Raw genomic sequence first — 6,790 nt, 5'->3', positions numbered from 1 at the left:
GGGGGGAAGCGAGCCAAAATCGGTAATAACACACTACTCATGGTGCTCTTATTATAGGCTGTTCTACGCTTGGATGTACAGTATTGCTATCTTCTTCTTGGTCATTGGTGTTATGTACCGTTGATCCGTTCGTCAATCGTTCGTTGTTTGAGGTTAGTTGTACGCCTGGTGGAGCTGTGGCTTCCTTATTAATGTCTTTACTCCAGGAGTCGATTATTTCATTTATGTCATCTGCATCTAAATGAGGTTCTAACTCGTCGTTATTAAGACCAAGATTTACTAATAGGGAGATGTCGTCTGGGTAGTTTTCTGGGATAGTGTTTTCTTCTGCATGATTGATGTGTATTCGGGATAATGCATCAGCGTTGGTGTTTAGTTTTCTTTTTTTGTATACTATTTCGTAATCATATTTTTCTAGTTTTAGTCTCCATCTTACAAGTTTGGAATTGGGTTCTTTAAGGGAGAATAACCATTATAGAGGTTTATGGTCACTGATGATCCTGAATCTTTTCCCAAACAAATAGGGTCTGAAGTATTTTACAGCCCACACAATTGCCAGTAGTTCTTTTTCAATAGTGCTATAGTTGGTCTCTGCGGAATTTAAGGTACGAGAAACATATGCTATAGGTAGATCGCTACCCACTGGCCCCTGGGATAAAACCTATAGCATCTATGGCATAGTTTGAGGCATCTGTTGTCAAGTTAAATGGTTTCTCAAAATCTGGATACTGTAATATAGGGTCGTTCATTAGGACGTTTTTGCAAGTTTCAAAACCATTCACGAATTCTGGACTATGAACGATCCTTTCATTTTTCTTTAGGCATCGTGTCATTGGTTTTGTTAGTTTTGCAAAATCCTTAATGAATTTTCTATAATATCCTATTAGTTCCAAAAATGATTTGATTTTTTTACTCGTTTTAGGAATCGGATAGTTCTTTATTGTATTTATTTTGTTCGGATTTGGTTTTATGCCTTCTGGAGTTATTATCTGCCCCAATTCCATGTTTTTACGCAGAAACTCTGATTTGTCCAATTGAATTTTCATTCCAGTTTTTTTAGGCATTTAAAGATTAGTTTTAAGTTATTGATGTGCTCTTGTAGAGACGTGGAAAATTTTATGATATCATCCATATATACAAGACATTGTCCATCACCCTTTGGAAGGTTGCCGGCGCATTTTTTAGTCCGAACGGCATACGGATATATTCATAGTGTCCGTTCTTTACACTGAATGCTGTTTTTTCCATTGAATTCGGGTGCATCTCGATTTTTGTGGAACCCGGAAGCCAAATCTAGGGCGGTGAAGTAACTACAACGTCCAAAATATCTGATATTTTTGGTATTGGGTGCCTATCGTCTATGGTTTTTTCATTTACTTTCCGGTAATCTATTATGAGACTCTCCATTTTTGTTTTTTACTGGCATCCATTTTCTTTGGTACTATCCATATCGGGGATGACCAAGGAGATTGTGATGGTATTATGATTTCGTCTTTCAGCATCTTGGAAATTTTATTTTGAATTTCGTCTATGTGAGAGGATGCACATGTAACTTAAATATAATTATTTTCGGAATTTCATCAGATAGTTTTCTTTAAAAAATGCCATTTAAAGAAATCCATTATAGGTGAATACTAAACACTTTAACGTTTGGCGAATTCTTCCTAAGAATTGTCGTTACCTCGCTTTGTATCAGTCGTTGCGGCGACGTTGCCATTTTCCTCACTTTCCGAAAATTGAAATAATTTTCACCTTCTTTTGTTATAACAAACGTTTATTTTTATTTATACGGGGAGCGGCTCATATTAGGAGGCGCCAATTTGCCATTGGGGAAAATGTTTCTTCAATTTTTTTTCGTTTTTTTTTTTTTTTAAACGAGAAGCGCTTTAAACTAATTACACAGAGATATATACGAATATGATTTTGAAGTTGTTAAAACTAAAATTACTTTGTTAATAACTCGAGCATTTCTCTACCACTTGCTTAATGAAATTTATTAATGTATGATAATCGATTTACAGGTAAAAATTATAACAAAAGAAGGTGATGAGAGAGATGGTCAATTGTTGCTATTATTTATCAATTTTCTACGACATTGAGTACAAAGGAGATGATGAGGGGATGTTCGAAGGGTTAATTTACGTTTATTTGTTAATGTAAATTAACCCTCCAGCATCCATTAAAGTCGGCCTCTGGACCGACCTCTTTTTGGGGGTCTTCACACCCTATTTTTAGATCCGGAAAAATGACAACGACAAGACATATCGGAGTCATCCCCCCAGATAACGGGGACAAACGGAGGAATCATAAATGGGGCACCAGCACCGATGAGGCCTTAGAGGTCAGCGTTGCCTTTTAGGGTTTAGATGTCCGTAATAACTCAATAATTCTGAAACCGATTATGCGTGTATGATTTCTTGCGGTAGCGGCGTTGCCATTTTGTTTTCTTTCTGACAATTTAATAATTTTCAGCTTAGGGAATTAGTGAATTTATATTAGGAGGTATACACGTTCGAAAAGATAGAGGTTTAGCGTTCTAGGGTTCAGTTTTCATTTCATCTCATCGAACTGAGAAAATTATCCCAGAATAAGGACAGAGCTTCGGAAATAAATTAAACTTTTTCTGCGATATATCAGGGGGGACATTTTCGCATAAGGCACAAAACTGACATTTGACGCACATACAGGGTGTCCTCGAATTACGTGGCCAAAATAATACCGCAGATTGTTTGAATGAAAATAAGTCGATTTAACTAAACTTCCCTCAGTCCAAAAGTTGATAATTATGGAGCTACAGGGTGTTAAAGTTGAAAAAAAAATCACATTTTCTTTAATATCTTTCGATTTCTTTGAGTTAATTTCACGAAATTTCATATTTGAGGGTGTTTTAGGATACGAAATTCAAATTTATTAACGATTTAGTTGTTTCTTGCGCTAGGGGGCGCCACAAGCGACCATTAGGACACATTTAAATCTCTGTAACTTTTTCGTGCCACGGTGTATATTATTTTGGTATTTAAAAACCTTTTTCCCTACCTTTTATACTTAGAAAAGGTATACTTTATTGACGTCGCTAGAAGCAACGGTTTTGGAGAAAAAATGCATCTAAGCCTGATGATGCATGCAAATTACCTTAAAATTATTTTCCGTTAAAAAAAATTAAGTTTTTCAAAAATAATTATTAGTAAAGGTATAACAATAAGTTTTCAAAATCAGATATTATTAAATAGAAAACAAAAATAATAATTAACAAAGAAACAACAACAAGCGAGAATAACACTTACTAATTAATTAAATTAACTTATGTAAATTGTTGGTTTAATTTTTTTTCATTTAATCTGCTATCATAACAAATGTTCAAAGTGTTTACCATTTTCCTGTATGCATAAGTTCATCCTTTTTAAGAAATTACATTGTACTTTAAACAATATTTCAGGGGTATTCTTCAATAATTCCACTTCATGAATTATTCTTGCTTCCAATTCTTGTCGCGTATGAACTGGAGATGCATAAACTTTTGATTTCAAGGCACCCCATAAAAAAAAATCACAGGGTGTTAAGTCTGATGATCGAGCCGGCCAATTCACAGGTTCATCACCTCCTCTTCCAATCCAACGTTGTGGGTATTCCTCATTTAAATGTTGCCTTACATTTAAAGTAAAATGAGGAGGTGCGCCATCATGCATAAACCAAAGAACACGACGAAGGAGTAAAGGCAAATCTTCTAATAAGATAGGTAGAGTTTGTACTAAAAAGTTCAAGTAGTTATCACCATTCAGCGTATCTGGCATTACAAAGGGACCAACAATAAAATTATCTACTATTCCAGCCCAGACATTTGCTTTAAATCGATGCTGATAATGAGTCACTGTTGTCTCGTGAGGATTTTCATAAGCATAAACATGTTCATTATGCATATTAAAAATACCGTATCTAGTAAAAACAGCTTCATCTGCGAACAAAATTTTCTTACTAAAATTTGGATTTTCGATTCTTTTGTGGATTATGAACCGACAAAAATTTAAACGTTGAGCAGAATCCACGGGCAATTGTAGGTCTTGAACTTTTTGAATATGATAGGGGTGCAACAATTGTTCTTGAAAAACTTTATGAACTGGTGATTTCGAAACTCCCAATTGCAGTCCTACACCTCGTGTACTGGCCTTTGGATTTCTTTGAACAGCATCCAAAACCTCTTCTTCCATTTCTACTGTACTTATTGTTCGTCCGCGTCCAGAATCTGCATGCCTAGGTTCAAACTTGCCATTTTCGCGGAGACGCCTTTCAATATTAACAAAAGTTTTCCGATTTGGAATTCTACGGGAAGGATATTTTTCCTTGTAAACTCGTACACTTTTTTGACTATTACAACGGCAAAGTCCGTAAACTAACAGCATATCCACCATTTCAGAATAAGTGAATTTATTGGCCATACTTATGGATATTTACAGGAACAAGAAGCGAAACTGACAAGAAAAACTGAGGGCTAAATAAAAAAACTAACATTTGAGAAACAAATTCAAGTGTTAAAATGTCAATTAAAAACATAGCCAACTGAGTTATTTACTTAAAAGTGCTAACGCAAATATGCAGCGCATTAGAATTATGCGTTTTTCTCCAAAACCGTTGCTTCTAGCGACGTCAATAAAGTATACCTTTTCTAAGTATAAAAGGTAGGGAAAAATATATATTTTTAAATACCAAAATAATATACACCGTGGCACGAAAAAGTTACAGAGATTTAAATGTGTCCTAATGGTCGCTTGTGGCGCCCCCTAGAAGAAACAACTAAATCGTTAATAAATTTGAATTTCGTATCCTAAAACACCCTCAAATATGAAATTTCGTGAAATTAACTCAAAGAAATCGAAAGATATTAAAGAAAATGTGATTTTTTTTCAACTTTAACACCCTGTAGCTCCATAATTATCAACTTTTGGACTGAGGGAAGTTTAGTTAAATCGACTTATTTTCACTCAAACAATCTGCGGTATTATTTTGGCCACGTAATTCGAGGACACCCTGTATAATCATTAATATTAGTTAGTTTCGAGCGCCAAGGGGGGACGAAGATTTTTAGGGTTTATGTGATTTTTTTTTTTGGAAAAATCATCGTCATCAACGGATTTGTCGAACGCACGAGTCATACAGTAACAAAGTAAACATTTAATAATAGATAACAAAGAGTGTTGGAGCATTGTTACTATTATTATTCTTATTATTGTTACTGTTATTTTCGGCCGCATCATAAGGAACGTTATTCTGGGCGTTTTCCCACGATCGAATGAAGTTATAGGACGTACGGATCTAGGGAGGTCTGGAGATGCGTAATGGAGTAAAAAGGTAAAATTTTTACTTTGAGATTCTAAGATTAAGTCTCCGCTCGTTACGAAACGAATTCAAAGTATATTTCGAGTTTTCAAAATACATCAAGTAGGCCTTATCAAAGGCACAAAATTAATTATCCTTTCAGATAAAGTACCTCGTTGCTGCTTGGATTAAAACCTCATTCCACATTTAATTATATAATTTTCACCATTATTTTTATAATATATATTCTTTGCCTTTCCATTCGAAAAGTGATTTTTATTAAGCTCTTACGCATTTGATGCTACCGTTAATATTTTTGTCAATCGTTGGATAGGAGTGAGTCGAGAGTTCTTTATCTTTAAAGCTTGCCGATTCACAATATTTCACGTATTTATTTTACATGGATCATTTTTAAATTGCCGGAATGGGGTTTTAATAAAAGTAGGCCTAGTTATAAAGGGGGCTCACTTGAATTTTGAGAAATCTTTGAAAATTTTTCAAATTCATTTCATAGAAAAGCAGCAGTTTCATCCCAGAATCTAAAAAAAAAATTTCAAGGTTCTTTGAAATTTAGGATTTTTTGCCCAATCCGGCAACACTGTACGACACCAGGTTTGGCAAAGAAACAGATGCAACGCAAAATTACGTCGAGGAAGAAATCCTCCAGGTAGTTTGACGAGGAGTCGGACTCTCGACCGATCCTTCTTTGCTGGGGGTCTTCGCACTCAATTGTTAGATCCGGTAGAGCGACGATAAGACACGTCGGAGTCATCTCCCAGAGAGCGAGCAAACGGAGGAATTATCAATGAGGCCAACACCGATGAGACCGTTCACGACGCCCCTCGAAGAGGTGCAGCAACATACAGTGGCACAAAAAAGTCTCCGTACGGTTAGTTATCACACAAACTTATGGAGTTTTAGAGGCAACATAAATAGTTTATCAACAAAATATATAACAATCTACAACAAGGAACATTTCTTAGTCCATTAACAATGATAATCAAGAAGTTAGTCAAAGAAATTCCAATTTTAGACGAACTTTTCTTAATATTGGACATATTCTTGCACAAAAAAGTCTCCGTACGATTCAAAGATGTACGCAATAAACTTTTTTGTTGCTAAGGAACGCCGATAAATAAAAATTCCTATGTGGTTAGCTTCGCAATAATATGTATCAGTTACTAAAAACATCTCAAAGAGTACATCATGAATTCAAAAAATCGTGAAATTGATGCCGATTTGAGGCAGTTAATCATTAAATTGTATTGTGAGGGCCATTCAATGGCTAAAGTAGCAAACATGGTAAAGAGATCTAAGTCAACGGTACAATATACAATTGAGCGCTATGGAAAACATGGTATGGTAAAAACAAGACCAAGAACTGGACGCTCAAAAACTCTGAAAGCGCAAGAGGAACGATATATTGTGCGTCACATTAAGAAAAATCCAAAAGTAACCGCCACGCAAATCAATAAAAATT

This window comes from Euwallacea fornicatus, unplaced genomic scaffold (genome assembly GCF_040115645.1).
Source record: "Euwallacea fornicatus isolate EFF26 unplaced genomic scaffold, ASM4011564v1 scaffold_112, whole genome shotgun sequence".
NCBI classification, from domain to species: Eukaryota; Metazoa; Arthropoda; class Insecta; order Coleoptera; family Curculionidae; genus Euwallacea; species Euwallacea fornicatus.
Note: the sequence above shows the minus strand (reverse complement) of the source record.